The 17,379-nt window shown below is 38.1% G+C and overlaps 1 protein-coding gene across 7 annotated transcripts in view; it reads right to left on the bottom strand.

The window, feature by feature from the left end:
- Nucleotides 1-17,379, bottom strand: part of LHFPL2 (LHFPL tetraspan subfamily member 2) — a 200,106-nt gene that overhangs the window by 124,929 nt on the left and 57,798 nt on the right. Inside the window, exon 1 of one of the 7 annotated variants that reach the window (XM_074952677.1) lies at nucleotides 14,953-15,058. The exons of the other annotated variants lie outside the window; for them this stretch is intronic. The gene's annotated coding sequence lies outside the window, so the exon portion shown is untranslated. Of the gene's footprint in view, nucleotides 1-14,952; nucleotides 15,059-17,379 lie in introns of those variants that run through there. 7 annotated transcript variants of the gene reach the window in all.

Below are 17,379 nucleotides of genomic sequence, written 5' to 3'. Positions count from 1 at the left end.
TAAAAATACTGTTGGTTCTCCTTACTTCTCCTATGGGAAAGCTGAACTAGCATGGTGAAGGCCAACCATAGAGATTCAAAATTTCAGCGTGACAGACTAATGGTGTTTCCATTGAATAAGGACACCCCAACCTTGGCCCATCACAGTTTGGACTCTGGGGAAAGGAATAAAAATCCCTGAACAGAAGGATCTGTATCACTGTGCTGCTTGGAATTAGAGAGGGCAACATTTCTCAATGTAAGCAAGGGATCCCCAAAGGGCTTAGCTTGGGTTAGCCCTAAAGGACACACTGAGCTTGTACATTACAGCAGCTTCTATTACTTTTTGAAACTGAAGATTGTAACTCACTTGTGTGTATATGTTTAACTGCTTTAACCTCGTACCTAAGACTCATTTCTTTTTCCTGGTTAATAAACTTTTAGGCTTGGCTACAAGCATTGTCTTTGGTGAGAGATCTAAGGTACAATTTATCTGGGGTCAGTTACTGGTTCTTTGGGACTGGAAGTAACCTGAATATAGTTGTGATTTTTGGCGTAAGAGACCATCTATAACAAAGGCAAGTTTGCCTAGGTGGCAACATGGACTGCAGTGCACAAGGGGACTGTCTGTGACTCCATGGTTAGGCTACTATAGTGCTTGAGAAGTTCACTCTTGGTACTTGGTTGGAAAAATCTAAGTATAGACCTCACAACCAGTTTGGGGTTTGTGCTCTGCTTCCTGACAGTCTGCCCTGAGGTTGGCACTCATAGTCATGAGCTATTCCAGACAGCTTGACAGGAACAATTAATCAATGAACCCTAGGAACTAGAGCAACCAATGTTGAAACATTTTTTTCAAAGGGGAAAATCCACCACCTAAAAAAATTAATTAAAAAAGGGAAGTTCTGCGGTACACTATGCCATGTAGGAAATCATGAGGAGATCACCCTTGGTCTCCTGGCATTTTTCATTGAAACCCAAAAAAGGATGTTTGTCTGACCCCAAATTTTTAAAGCCTAATGGAAATGCTGTTTTTAATTCTTTGAAATCTTCTCCTTGTTGTAATTCCTGAGGGGAGTGAATGCAAAGTACAGCTGTTGGCTTATCCTCAACTGGCAAACACTAAGATAACTTGAGTCTGACAGTTTCTCAATGTCTCTTACAAAGCTGAAAAGGTATTCTTTCTACAGATGGCCACATTATAAACAGGGTCTATTACTCTTGTTCATCAATATGTTTTCAGGCTCAGAAAAAAAAAGGTTAGTTCTTTGCATACAAAGCTGTTAACTATTCAATCCCCTCTTTCTAAAGCACCATGTCAAATCCTGGCCACGTTGAAATCAATTGGAGTTTTGTCATTATCTTCAGAGGAGGCCAGGATTTCACCCTCTACTTTCAAATGAAAATTTGCCAAAAGCTTTTGTCAAAGTGAGTTTAAATAGGAAGAACTCAAGAGTGGGCTGGTGAGGTGGCAGAGAGCCAGTGACAGCGCAGTGAATATTCCTGGTGCCACAGCAACTCAAACATATGTACACAAACAAGCTTAAAATCTATAGCAGAGTGCTATCATCACTGATGACCCTCAACACCTCTAGTAGCTGGTCCAAGAACGAATGTTCACTTCATCCGCAAGGCCAGCTTTATCTCCTGAAAAAAGGGCCACACCGTTTCTAGCTTCTACTGGAAAAAATACGAGAGATCAAAAAGATGTCAAAGCACAAACAACTATCTATTTGGATGGCAAGAGTAAAAAAAACCAAACATTCATTTTTTCCAAGTGCTTTTCTCATCCTCCAGCATCCACTTATTTGGGCCCTCTTTAGAGTTCCTAATATTGACTCCATTTTTCATGCTATTCTCTTGGCTTGAGAACACATTTGCCAACAACTTTTTTCCTATTAGGCAAATATTGATATTTTTCATGTTCGAAATGGAGCTTAAAATTAACATGACATTTCTGTTTACTTCCTTGCTTGAGGCCCCCCGCATCATCAATTATGTCAGTTCATTTCTGAGGAGTGGATCAGTATGCTGTTTAATTTGTGCTCCCTCTGCTGACTGTGCATCAAAATAGCACAAAACAGCCAGAGACTCTGAATAAACTGATTTTTTTTAATTAAAATGAAGTTTCTGGTGAAAGTAGAGAGTTAGAAGAAAAGATTCTTACAATTATGACGACATTCTCCAACAGACTCTTAGCGTCCCTTTAATATGCACTTTTTTCTTTTTGAAAAAAGGAAGACCTCCCAGATTGAGGTATCAGAGGACGTTTACGAACAAATTGATAAATTAAATAGTAATAAGTCACCAGGACCAGATGGTATTCACCGAAGAGTTCTGAAGGAACTCAAATGTGAAATTGCAGAACTACTAACTATAGTCTGTAACCTATCATTTAAATCAACTTCTGTACCAGATGACTAGAGGATAGGTAATTTTTAAAAAGGGCTCCAAAGGTGATCCCAGCAATTACAGGCCTGTAAGCCTGACTTCAGTATTAGGCAAACTGGTTGAAACTATAATAAAGAACAGTATTGTCAGACATATAGATGAACATAATTTGTTGAGGAAGAGTCAACATGGCTTTAGTATCCACTCAATGTGCAGCGGCAGTCAAAAAAGCAAACAGAATGCTGGGAATAATTAAGAAAGGGATAGATAATAGGACAGAAAATATCATGTTGCCTCTATATAAATCCATGATAAGCCCACATCTTGAATACTGTGTGCAGATGTGGTCGCCCCATCTCAAAAAAGATATACTGGAATTGGAAAAGGTTCAGAAAAGGGCAACAAAAATGATTAGGGGTATGGGACAGCTTCTGTCTGAGGAGAGATTAATAAGACTGGGACTTTTAAGCTTGGAAAAGAGACGGCTAAAGGGAGATATAAAATCATGACTGGTGTAGAGAAAGTAGATAAAGAAGTGTTGTTTACTCCTTCTCATAACACAAGAACTAGGTCACCAAATGAATTTAATAGGCAGCAGGTTTAAAACAAATAAAAGGAAGTATTTCTTCACACAACACACAGTCAACCTGTGGAACTCCTTGCCAGAGGATGTTGTGAAGGCCAAGACCATAACAAGGTTCAAAAAAGAACTAGATAAATTCATGGAGGATAGGTCCACCCATGGCTATTAGCCAAGATGGGCAGGAATGGAGTCCCTAGCCTCCGTTTGCCAGAAGCTGGGAATGAGCGACAGGGGATGGATCACTTGATGATTCCCTCTTCTGTTCATTGCCTCTGGGGCACCTGGCACTGGCCACTGTCAGAAGACAGGATACTGGGCTAGGTGGACCTTTGGTCTGACCCAGTAGGGCCATTCTTATGACCCTTAGGATACATTAAAGTAGATTGTGACCTCATTCTGCTGACATCTCTGGCAACACTGATAAAACATTGGCAGGTTCTCAATTGAACATTACCAACACCATTAACTTTATAAATGTACTGTATGCATTGCAGCAAGTTGTCCACAACAATCCATATTTTCTCTGTAGATTAAATGGAGCAGAAAAATCTCAATGTATTAACCTTTAAACCACAACATTTGACAATGCTTGTAAAGTCATGTTTAATGAAAAATACTTGCCTCTTTAAGTCATTCTAGACCAAGGGTAAAAACTACAAAACATGCTGGCTATAGGAACTTTGTTTTGGACATCATTAGGTTTGCTTTATTTTGAAAAACATATAAACAAATGATATCCATGAAGGCATCTACTTGGAAAGAAAAACATGAAAAATTAAGGTCACACAGGGCAAACTAAGGTCATAGAGAAGTTGACAGGAGGAGAAAACAAATAGTCACTTAGGCTACATCTACACTACAGCTAGGATCGACGCTCTGAGATCGAGCCACCGGGGTCAATTTAGCAGGCTAGTGAAGACCCACCAAATCGACAGCAGATCGCTCTCCAGTCGACCCCTGTACTCTACCCCCAACGAGAGGAGTAAGGTAAGTCGACTGGAGAGTTTCTCCCGTCAATCCCCTGCGGTGTAGACCTCGCGCTAACTCGACCTAAAGAACGTCAACTCCAGCTACATTATTCACGTAGCTGGAGTTGCGTAGCATTGGTTGTCTTAGTGTAGGCATAGCCTTAGTAAAGTACTGACAGAACAATCTTAGAGAACGACTATGAAAAGATTTAGTAAGTATATATAACCTCCAGTCAAACCACCATTCAGGACTGATCTCAGTCACAGAAATTTTAGCCTGAAATCACAATACTGCTGATGCTTTTAGAACAATTAAAATAACTACTTCAAAAAATTCCTTTTGATCTTTGGGTATCTGTCCCCCAGTAGTGTTTTTGCTATGTTTTTATCTTTGTAAATTTGAATTGGCATCGTCAAGGTTTGAAAAGTTTATGAGACACCTACTTGCCAGAAGGCTAAACCAAATAGCTAGAAATAAATACAAAAAAAAAAAATGAAAATGTAGGGTAGAGAGAGTCAGGGTAAGGACGGATCATCAGTAAGGTCTCAGGTCAACATCATTGTGAGAAGCCAGGCACCCCTGTCATCCAAGCTGCTAGGAAAGGGAAAGTGCTCAATTCTATGAGGGTGCTCTCTCTGGACCCTGATTTGTAACTCTATATTTCATATCAGCCTCTCACTAGCAGGGTTCAAATTTTGAAGTTCAGTGCTCTAACTACTAGAAGGGAGAAGAGTTTTCTGTCTCTGTTCTCTCCTGAAAAGTCCCAAAGTTCCAGAAAGGTATTGAGGTGGCATGTGATGGAGGGGGAAAGAGGTCCATCACTTTCACTCTTTTCATCCCCCGAGCCTCCATTTTTGGGGTGCTCTTCCATTGTTACTGACCTGAAATAACCAGAAATGCAGACCCTGCTGTTGCTCACAGATCCCCCAAGAAGTGACATAAAACTGACATGAATTTTGACAATTTCAGTACTTCCCACAAGGTTCTGAATAGTGGTAGTGAAACAGACTAGAAGCGTATCAATTTTACTCAGCCACAGCTTGTCAAAGCTAAGCAGTTGCAGAGGCACTAGGTTTTTCTCTGCAGACTCATGAAGACACTGCTTCACCAGTTTTTATTTGGATCATATGATTGTGAAGATATTTTGAAGGGTAAGAGCTAGACACTTAATCTTCAAATTAAAGCTTAAATTATATAGCAATTTGTAGTATAGGTCTCATTCTGCAGATCAAATAGCTTTTTCAAGACTTGCTAATCAATCAGTAATAAGCTGGTTGTAACATAAAAACAGACATAATTGTGGTTGTAACATAAAAACATAAGAACAGCCATACTGGGTCAGACTAATGGTCCATCTAGTCCAGTATCCTGTCTTCCAAAGAGGCCAATGCCAGGTTCTTCGGAGGGGATGAACAGAACAAGTAATCATCAAAGTGATCCATCAAACCACCAAAGCTAACAGAATTGGCTGCTATCCTATGACCCAACTACTTTTTCTCAAGTTTTAAATGATGGAATCATTAAATGATGGAATCGTCAGTATCCGATACTTACCTTTGAATTAAAGGCACCAATGCAAAAACTTCTTGCATAAAGGCAGTGCTAGCTCTGACTACACTTGAATACTTTTTTGCATCGGTGCTATACTTTGAGCTGCTCTCTCTAGACCTAGAAATAGGGTTGATTGGATCTGATTAGTATGTGAATCTGAAATATCCAAAATGCAGTGGCTGCAGAAAATCGTGGAAAAGCAATAAAAAATAAAAAAAATCTGCAATTTTCCATGGCTTGTCCGCAACTCTGCCACAATTTTTTTTGACAATCATCCCACAATTGTGAGCTCAAGAGCCACTGAATTCCATTCCCCTCCCCCAATTTATGGACACTGCTGAAACACTTGCACAAAACTAGCTTTCTAAAGGATTTTCTAATAAGCTCCAAGTTTCTACATTGGACCAGAGCAAATTTTCAGTGCTTATTTACAGGATTACCATCCAGTAGCTGTACTGTAGTTTAAAACCTCTTACAGGCAAAGCTGGCTATTGCTAATCATTGCCTTGAAAGTGGGCTGCTGACATGGAACTACTCTATTCTCCAATATCCTTTTTAGTGTTGATAAACTATCAAAAGGAAGAGAGGTGAAGAAATCTATCAGGTTAAACCTTCAACCATCTTAGGTGGTCCCTAAGCCTTTTGATTTCCAGAAAGAGTCAAATATCTAATTAAAATAGGCCTCTTTCTTGTTCTTTCATTAGCTCTCCTTTTAAAAGGGCTATGAGAGAAAGGCAGACAAATGAAAATGCATCTCTCTACTGTAAGCCAGCCTAACAAAGCATCCAGTCACTTCCCACTGAGCTTCAAGTTCTGTTTGTGTTTGTGTCCATATGTAAGTGATTAAGGATACTGTTGTTTGAAACTTAAATCTACATCTGCTGTTCTGCAGTCTTTGGAAATCAGATGAATTTTTCTGACAATTGTTTGCAAAGATTATAATCACAAACATCTGTAACAGTATCCTTATGTGCAGGAAAAAGACCATAAGTCTGAAAGTTAATATTTTTGTTTTCTCATTTAAATATACTCAAAAATAATCAATTTTAAAAAATCTGCACGTCTGTTCTCAAATAGAGATCATCCGTAATTGCTTGAGAAAGAGAGTTAAATTCTAAACATATTTTTCTTTCTATAAGTTATTGCCTAATGGTCTATGCAGTGTAATCAGTCAGTTGAAGTGCAGCTTTTATATTTTGTTAGGTCGACTATAACATCTGCGCAGAAGTGACAGAAGCCTATGAAAATCCAAACAAGGAAAAAGTGGTTTCTTTATTAAACTTTGATAGTCACAATTTCCATTCTATTAATTGTCAAATCCAAAAGGTTTTGAATGGGACTGCACATGGAAATTACAGAGATATACTTTCTTTAATAACTGGTTTACAAATCTGTATCTGAAAAAGGTTTTAAAAATAAAAATAAAGTAAATTATTTTTATATAAAACATTTCATATTAAAAATCAGTATTTATGGTGCCCACCTCATCACAGACCTTGCATTCAAATACTAACAAACTAAGGAACAGATTCTGCCAATCTTACTCACGTTGAGTAGCACTTCACTCTGTGGAAAGCCCTACCGAGGTGCTCACATACCATAATGATTAATTTCTACTCAGCTTCCCATGGAGTACCTTCAAAGTAAGGTGCCACTCAGCATGGATAAGGGCAGGAGATTCTGTCCCTAAATGTGCTCCAGTGAATAAAAGTTGCACAGTAATGATGAGAGAGTAGAGCTGCCCTACAGCAATTTCCTTTAAAAAAGGGGAAAGAGCTGTTAAATCTTTTCAGGCTGGCTGCTCCCAATGAACATGCATGTATGTTGTCAAGGTTCCTTCCCCACTCTGAACTCTAGGGTCCAGATGTGGGGACCTGCATGAAAAACCCCCTAAGCTAATTTTTACCAGCTTAGGTTAAAACTTCCCCAAGGTACAAACTTTTACCTTTTGCCCTTGGACTTTATTGCTGCCACCACCAAGCGTCTAACAAATATATAACAGGGAAAGAGCCCGCTTGGAAACGTCTTTCCCCCCAAAACCCTCCCAAACCCTACACCCCCTTTCCTGGGGAAGGCTTGATAAAAATCCTCACCAATTTGCATAGGTGAACACAGACCCAAACCCTTGGATCTTAAGAACAATGAAAAAGCAATCAGGTTCTTAAAAGAATTTTAATTGAAGAAAAAGTAAAAGAATTACCTCTGTAACATCAGGATGGGAAATACAGGGTAATCAGATTCAAAACACAGAGAATCCCTCTAGGCAAAACCTTAAATGACAAAGACACAAAAACAGGAATCTACATCCCATTCAGCACAGATTATTTTCTCAGCCATTTAAAGGAATCAGAATCTAACGCATATCTAGCTAGATTACTTACTAAGTTCTAAGACTCCGTTCCTTTTCTGTTCATGGCAAAAGCATCACACAGAGAAAACATAATGTTCATTAACTTTGAGCTAAGAAAATTCAATTCCTGAGCTCAAAGAGTTAATACATTTGTTTCCCAAGCACCAAACTAATTACAATGAAGCCCCTTTTGAATAAATGCTGAGGATATGAATATAACCATTAACAGAACACCACAATAAAAAGGAAAGAGCGAAACAGACAGACATGGGCTCATCCAATGGTTCATGCTTTATTCTTCACACAAGAGCCTCACTTCCCTAGTCCAGTCTGTACTTTTACTCTTTTCTGACATTCTTCAAATAGGTTTCAGAGTAGTAACCGTGTTAGTCTGTATTCGCAAAAAGAAAAGGAGTACTTGTTGCACCGTAGAGACTAACAAATTTATTTGAGCATAAGCTTTTGTGAGCTACAGCATCCGAAGAAGTGAGCTGTAGCTCACGAAAGCTTATTCTTCAAATAGTTGTTTCCTTTTAAGAAGGTTGCTCAAACTTGTTCAGACTGAAGCCAAAACCTTGTAGACAGAGGTGTGTCTCAGGTCAGTCTGTACTAATTCTGAATGACAAAACACTCAAGTATTATACTACAAACCAGGCAGACAAGATTGCACTAAGATTAAGTTAAAGCACTATTTGTTAACATAGTTCATAATTCTGCTTTGAAAGCAAGGTAACATTTTCTCACAAACAATTTATTCATAACCTACAAACCCAACGTACATTGTGTGTGTGTATATCTGTATGGAAGAGAGCATGCATGCAAATAATATGTTCCATCAATTCCTTATCACCTTGTCTTCCGATTGCCCTCATGACTAAAAGGCTAAATGAAAGTCATGTATGCAGTAGTTCGATTGGCCTTTTTCATTTTGTCCCCCTGAAACTTACCAAAAACCTGTCTGGAGTCTCTCAGAACATCTGGATTTGACGCTTTTCGCATTTTTCCGGCTAAACAAAGATTCCCCCCTTCTCCCCTGCCAATACCACAAAGGACTTAATGCACCAGCAGGGTCTAGAAACCTGAAACTCAATCCAATATTTTCATAAAATGATTCATAGATTCACACAGACTGAGGCAGACTAAGGGGACTCTTTAAAGCAATCTTGGACTGGATAAGCCTGCACTAATTTCCAGCAAGAGAAAGTACCGGTATAACAGGCAACCCACTGATGATGTATTTAATCAGATTGAAATATAGAAGAAAACCAGAAACCATTTACCCCAGTTAGTGCACCCCTACTTTGAAGTATCGTAGCAGCTGGTACAATGTATCTTGTGATCTAAGAAGTGTAGGCAGCTGACTGATAAGACTCAAAGTAGTAGATTCTAAGGATGAAAAAAAGAGGTCAAGGCGAGGAACCAAGAAAGTTGATGAGGCAAAAAAGATCAAAAGTGTCCAGATGTTACTGAAAAAAAAAAAAAAAAAACCCACACCTTTTTCTCAGTGAGATAGCAATAGTTACATGCCCTATACCCCTCAACAGCCATACATGTTTGAGAATTGCTGTTACTGAGTGAGATTCACATACACTTGTGTATGGAACACAAACTGCATGTACACACAATGCTACCTTCACATTTCTTGCTGTTGTAATAATGGCCTAATGCCATGTATCTTTAAAACAAATATTCCTTATTTTGCAATGCTTCAGATAGGAACTACTTGATCAATAAAATCTACAAAACATACATGCTTGTTGAACTAAATCCTACTCCAGTGATACCCAGGAATAATGTGAGAGAAACAAAGAAGGACAAACATACAATGTTTTTCCATTCTATTAATTGTCAGATCCAAAAGATTTTGAACGACTGCACGTGGAAATTACAGAGATATACTTTCTTTAATAACTGGTTTCCAAAATCTGTATCTGAAAATGGTTTTAAAAATAAAGCAAATTATTGTTATATAAAACATTTCATATTAAAAATCAATATTTATTGTGCCCACCTCATCACAGACCTTGCATTCAAATACTAACTAACCAAGGAACAGATTTGGCCAACATTACTCATGTTGAGTGGCACCTCACTCTGTGGATAGCCCTACTGAGATGCTTAGATGCCACAATTTTACTTTCATAATTTGAACAGAAAATTGTGCAACTTATATGGAAAGAAAACCTGTTTCCGTGTATTTGGCATAGTGATTCATTCAAGAAATGAACATCTATATGAGTAGCCTCTTGTAGTAATACATAAAAATCAGTAAGATCTTGGTTATTCTGCTGTCTAAAAAAGAAATTACCCTGTAAGGTATTTACCATCCTGATTTTACAGAGGTGATTCTTTTTACTGTTTCTTCTATTAAAATGTTTCTTTTCAAGAACTGAATGCTTTTTTCATTGTTCTAAGATCCAAGGGTTTGGGTCTGTAGTCACCTATGCAAACTGGTGAGGATTTTTACCAAAGCTTCCCCAGGAAGTGGGATGCAAGGGTTGGGAGGATTTTGGGGGGAAAGACGTTTCCAAACAACGCTTTCCCAATAAACCCAGATAAACGTTTGGTGGTGGCAGTGGAAGTCCAAGGGCAAAAGGGTAAAATAGTTTGTACCTTGGGGAAGTTTTAACCTAAGCTGGTAAAAGTAAGCTTGGGGGGTTTTCATGCAGGTCCCCACATCTGTACCCTAGAGTTCAGAGTGGGGATACAGACTAACACGGCTGCTACTCTGAAATCTGTCGTCTAAATCAATCTTACTGGAAATAGGCTAATTTGCACACTTCACTATTCTGACTGTTTTTCTAATTAGTTCTGAATTTATGAATTGATAATGGGACCTGTTTGTACAAGATTTCTTCCATTTTCTTCAGCTCCTCTGAGACTTAAACAACCTTCATTAAAGTATCAGCCAAATATTGGCTAGTGTGATGAAAAATACAGGTAACTTAATTTCAGCTAAATGATTAGGGAAAGCCACATCCTGCCACTTCTTCTACCTAAGATTAGAGGTTTTCATGGCCTCTGGGAGGAAAGACTTATCAGAGAAAGAGAACAAAAGAAGGAAAGGAAGGAATGGAAATATTGGGTGTATGAAGGGCATGCAGAATGGAAGTGTGAAGCAGACCTTTAGAGTTTATTTTAACAGATCATTCATCATACATATCAAGGAATGAAGACCATATGCTTTCAAAATATTTGAGTGTTACAACTTGTGCTTACAACCATTTCATAGGCTGCCAAATGACAAAAAGTTCCTAAGCTAAGTTTTCTCTGAACGGACATGTTGATGCCTTCCATTTCTCCAGCATTAGCTTTTTAGACATTAGAGAGGGCATACACAAGCCAGTATTCTTTTTAGTCTGAAGCCAGAAACCTTGGAATTGCCACCTATATGAGCAGTTTTCATAACTGTCACTTGGAGGACAAAGGGAACACTAGAACACACCACCTCCCCCAAATCCTTTAACCACAGAGCATTCCCACAGCACCTATAGCAGCTTGTCTACTGAAGTGCCAGCAGGCATCAATGTCTTTTATCCCAGTCTTATAAATTCTAGTTCGAATGGAAGTGGAACAGTATTTTCTGTTGTAAGAGTATCACAGAGGCCTAAGAAATCATGTTTATGTTAATGACCCCTCAAGAAAGGCCACATTCTTGCATTCCAGAAGTACAGTAAAAACTAAATTCTGTTACTGGTTTGCACATGATCACTAATAAAATGAAAAAATGTAGATGTTTACAGGCTAGTCTTTAGGTATCCTAGCAGACTGAGTGACCTTGGATATGCAAAGATACACATTCAGCATTATGGACCAAATTTCCCATAGGGTTCCTCTGATGCAATACATACAAACACAACTACCCATTATGAAAATGAGTACCATTATGTTTGTAAATTGATGGATCCACAATTACTGAGGAATGTATTAAGGAAGCGATATTGAAAACATGTCCCTTGGATGGCAAATAAGAGAGGCCACTTCCATTATGTTAACTGAATGTAGTTGGCCATGTGTAGGATAGAAGATCTTCTCCACAGTGAATATCCTGTAAATAAGAACTCACATATAGGTTGCAGCTTCTATGACTTCTTCCACTTCTCTGAAAACAACAAGCTGACCCAGAAAGGCATGCTCCTCTGTGGCTGTGCTGTAAGTATGGTATTTTAAGGTAAAGCAGCCTCATGCTATAAGAAACCCTTGGTTCACACTATCCAGCAAATACAGTGGTTTAGGATTTCAACTTGCAATATATATCATCCTTTGGTGAAGTGAATAAATAATTCATATTTTCTCTTAAAAATATTTAAAATGTTGACATTAAGTACAGCATGAGTGAAAGACTAACAAATCTAATGGCACTAAAAACCATGAACAACCACCTTTAATATTGTTTATGTCCTGATGGGTACACTGAAGGTATTTGTTCCTCTGGGATATTTAAGCAATTTGATATACAGGGGATTAATTCACTCATTGGAGTATTTTTGTATTGCCTGCTCACAAGTTTAAAGACTGCAGAAAGTCTATGTGGTTGACATGCTGCCATATGTTGTTCTTAGTTCTCAGCATCTATGCAATTTAGTAATTCTGAATTGTATTAGTACTTACACACTTCTACTACGAACACAAAATAAATACATGTGTAATTTTTCCAGCTTTTAAAAGAAAAAAAGGAGACTTGCTCTCCCTTTATTTAGATGCCTAGCTTTAGGCACCCTGTTTTGAAAATCTTGGCTTCCATAGCTACTATTTTTCTCTGTTTATCAAAGAATGAAAAAAAAAAAAACCCTGTATGCCCAGAGTATATACTGATATTTCAGATGATAATTAAGCAGACAACAAGCTAGATATGCAGATTGATGGACAGGGTACAACTGAGAAATAGTATTATTCATCTCAACACTATAATCAATAAAGACAGGTCTTCCCTCTAAATCTTAAGGCACATTTAATATCGCTGCACTTAGTCCAAAATTAATCTCTACAGCTGATCTATTTTTTAGCTGTTGGTTATTTTCTGGTGCTGTTCAAATGCAGGCTTCAATGCAAAACAGGCTGCTAAAGCCACTGTGCAGACACCTTGTCTCAGTCAAGGAGGCAAGGATTCTCCTTACTAACTAGAAAAAACATTTTTTATTCATTTTCCCTTCAGATTGTTTCAAATTTTCACAGAACTAGCCAAATATCTGAAACAGTGAATCAGTTCTTGGCTTCAAACTTATTCACTGCATCAAATGTAGTTTAAGTCATTTTTACTCCAAAATCCTTATACACAAGTGATCAATTAGTTTAATGTGTGCAATGTTGTTGTAGCCCTGTCAGGCAATATCTTTTATTGAAACAACTTCTGTTGAAACCTCACCAACAGAAGTTAGCCCAATATAAGATATTATCTCACCCACCTTGTCTCTCCAATTAGTTTTATATCGTAGTCCACGTCCATTTTCTGGCAAACTAGACATTTGGATATACGTTAGGTTCTACCCATAATACATATGCAGCATAAATTGTCAAGGCTTGCAGCGTTTCACACAAATTAAAAGAGAACTGTGCCTTCAGTTTAAAAGTAACGTTCAGGCTTCCAAATGTATTTGATATTTTTAAATCTGTTTTCGTTGAACATGTTGCCAGTTTAACAAAACTTTTTACAAAGCTTCATGCAAGAGCTATAATAAATTTAAAGCATTTTGTATGACGTCCTAATATACAGCTTTATTTAGAAACAGAACATATATTTGTTCTATTACCTTACAGTCAGACGCAATTCACAGTGAGAACTGACTGCCCTCAAAACAGTAAGACAAAATAAGCTTTGAAAGCTCCAATTTTCTTAAAGAAAAATCAGAGAATACATGATTAGTTTTCACTATAATCTTTCAAAGACAGGCAAACCAAGCACAGATTAGCAAAGTCAATGTACGGTGTATTACACTACGGTTAACTTGGTGGAAACCCTATCTGTTTGAGATACCTGGGACAGCTTTCAACAGGAAATGTCAACTCCATATATTTTACTGGTGTGGCCTTTCAGAGACCATAAAAAAACTAGGTCCTGTCATCTGTGCATAGATATTTAAAATCACATGGCACTTATTTTAAGAGTAAGGCTTTATTACTGATTTTCTTGGCCAAAATTTTCCCTCTTCACATTATGCATCAGGCTCTGTACTATTTGTCCACTTGGCTGCGATCCTTCACCCCAACCAGTTATGGCAACTAGTAGCAGTCTTCTTCACAGGGTATATGCAATGTGCCTCAGGTGGCACGTGACCAGGATTCATCACTGAATTTGGTCTGTTGGTTGGATCATTAACTTTTCCGGCCCAGGCTGGGCTCTGATGGAGAGTGCGACATGAACACTGATCCAGTAGATACCTGAAAACTATTTTCTCTATGTATATAGTTTGGAACACAATTTGGGCTGCTTTGTGGAAAGAATTATCTTCATATATATATAAGCAAGGAATTATCATTATAATTCAGTGTGTCCATTGTGAAAAACAAAGCTGCATATTTAGGATTAAATTGTTTTATTACATGGGGGCCAGCACACAATGTGGAAGATACTCACTTGGTGCAAATTCAAGCGTGAGCAAGGGTTGCCAATGTCACCAGTCCCTATTTAGAAAAATAAGGGATAGGGAGGCCCTTGCATGGCTACCCATGCAAGGGTCAGATTGTGACTGACTCTTAACGAAAAGGTTGTTTGCATGATTTTGTTTACTGATTTAAAGGTGTGGGGCCAAATCCTTACCTGATGTAAACTGGCATAATTCCACTGACTTCAGCTGAAGTAAATAAACCAACGTATGCCAGTTCACTATTTGACCCATTAGCTGGGTTAACAAGAAGCCGAATAAAGAAATCACACAGCCCCTTTATTGCATTCCAGTTCTCTGGCTCCCAATCAGCACTTAGGTCCAGTACAGTGAGAAGTTATTTAAAAACTCTGCTCACTATACAAAATGTTCTTTTGACCCCAGAGGGTCAGCCATGTACCAGGTCAATATTGGTCTGGATCTTACCCAAAATACCGCACTGCTAGCCAATCCTTGTCTAAAACTAAAGGTTTATTATAAAGAAAGAATAAGAAGAGTTGTTAAACGGTAAAGCAATCAGATACATACAGAGACTTCAAAGTCCATATATCAAGTTCTTAGCAGTACTGGTGAGTTTGCTGGCTTGAAAGTCCCTCTGGAACACATCCAAAGCTTGGATGGGTCATTCAGTCTTTTATTCAGAGCTTCGGTTTGTAGAAAAGCTACGAAAGGTAAGAAGCAGGAATGAAGACAAAATTGAGATGATGCAGCTGCCTTTTATATTCTTTTGCCATGAGGTCTGTACTTCCTGTGTCTCAAACACAAGCTTCACAGCACATGAAAAAGCCTCAGAGTTCTTTGTCCCTAGGCATGCCCCTAAATGTCTTGCTGACTCATCAGGTGTAGTCCCTGACATTATCAATGGGTTTATTGTACAGCTGATGTCCCTTAATGGGCCATCAAGCCGGCTTAGTGCTGATGCCATTCTGTCTGGAGATGTCACCCAGAAACACAGCACAAGATTGAAAATACAAATATACCAAATATATCTATAACTCACAATCTAAAGGTGATGCAAACATATAAATAAGATCATCATATTTGTCAAATTATAACATTTTCATAGATACCTTACATGGCATATCTGGTCAGATTCCTTGCAATATTATAATATTGGTGTTAACAGTATCATAGAGTGTCTCCATATTTTGTAAAAAGAAAAGGAGTACTTGTGGCACCTTAGAGACTAACAAATTTATTACAGCATAAGCTTTCGTGAGCTACAGCTCACTTCATCGGATGCATACTGTGGAAAATATAGTGGGGAGATTTTATATACACAGAGAACATGAAACAATGTTACTACACAGACTGTAACAAGAGTGATCAGGAAAGGTGAGCTATTACCAGCAGGAGGGGGATGGGACGGATACTTTTGTAGTGATAATCAAGGTGGGCCATTTCCAGCAGTTGACAAGAACAGTAGGAGGGGAAATAAAAAAGGGGAAATAGTTTTACTTTGTGTAATGACACATCCACTCCCAGTCTTTATTCAAGCCTAAGTTAATTGTATCCAGTTTGCAAATTAATTCCAATTCAGCAGTCTCTCGGAGTCTGGTTTTGAAGTTTTTTTTGTTGAAGACACTGATTTGTGTCCATTTATTCTTTTACATAGAGACTGTCCAGTTTGGCCAATGTACATGGCAGAGGGGCATTGCTGGCACATGATGGCATATATCACATTGGTAGATGCGCAGGTGAATGAGCCTCTGATAGTGTGGCCCACCTTGATTATCACTACAAAAGGTCCCCCCCCACTCACCTGCTGGTAATAGCTCACCTTTCCTGATCACTCTTGTTACAGTCTGTATGGTAACACCCACTGTTTCATGTTCTCTGTGTATATAAAATCTCCCCACTATATTTTCCACTGTATGCATCTGATGAAGTGAGCTGTAGCTCACGAAAGCTTATACTCTAATAAATTTGTTAGTCTCTAACGTGCCACAAGTACTCCTTTTCTTTTTACGGATTCAGAACAACACAGCTGCTACTCTGAAAACTCTCCATATTTCATACAGTGTCACAACTTGGTCAGTCATTTTGCTGTGAGAATATAATAGTAAATGAAATAATGAATGGCTCTTGGGTAATGCTGATTGCTAATTTGGTTCCTGAACCACTGATGTCTGAGTGATACTGATCTACAGTAATAAGATAAAGGAAACTACTTTAAAGATGATGAAGAAAGGAAAAATCCCTTGAAGCCTCTTTAGTACTTGCTTAGTGAATTTATGGCCTTTGCAAATTCTTACCACTTACCTACAGCACTAAATTCCTAAGGGAAAGCAAGAAATACACACTAAAAGGGCACACTTCCTTAGTTGAAGTGTTTTGGTTAAGTAATGTGTTTACACTGTACCAAACAGCTTTGGTTCAAGGACTCTACCCAGTTTTGCAAAATAAACACGTTACAGTATTCAGTCAAAAGGATATCTGCAAATTAAAAGTATTTTACTGGTTCAATACAATGTTAATGGAATTTCCATTTGTTTCCTATTTTAATTTTAAGAAAGGTTTTTATGATAAATGCACATTTGCTGTTTTTATTGCCACATATTATGGAAGAGATCAAGAAATTCTCTTTCCCAGACCCTATTCTGAGTGAATGACAGAAGTGCTATTCATGGACTTATTTGCTGTACAAATTAGTTGCTTAAGGACTATTGATAGATACATAATATTTATTTTAAGGGTAAAATTGCTTACTCTAATGCATGGTGTTTTCATATTCCTTCCATTCACCAATCCATATACAGACATGGCATCATTGCCCAAAGGATTTGGCTACATGTACCAAAAGAGGAAAACAAAAAGATTATAGTTGTCTACACACAAGCCTTGTCTACGTGGAGAAGCTGCACTGATATAAGTAAAACTGGTTTAAAAAGCTAGTTAGTTAAAGCAGTGTAAACCCCTGTGGGGAGGACACTTATACCGCTGGTTATATTTGTT

Source organism: Natator depressus, chromosome 5 (genome assembly GCF_965152275.1).
Source record: "Natator depressus isolate rNatDep1 chromosome 5, rNatDep2.hap1, whole genome shotgun sequence".
Lineage (NCBI taxonomy): Eukaryota > Metazoa > Chordata > Testudines > Cheloniidae > Natator > Natator depressus.
This window is presented reverse-complemented; position numbering and strand designations above follow the sequence as displayed.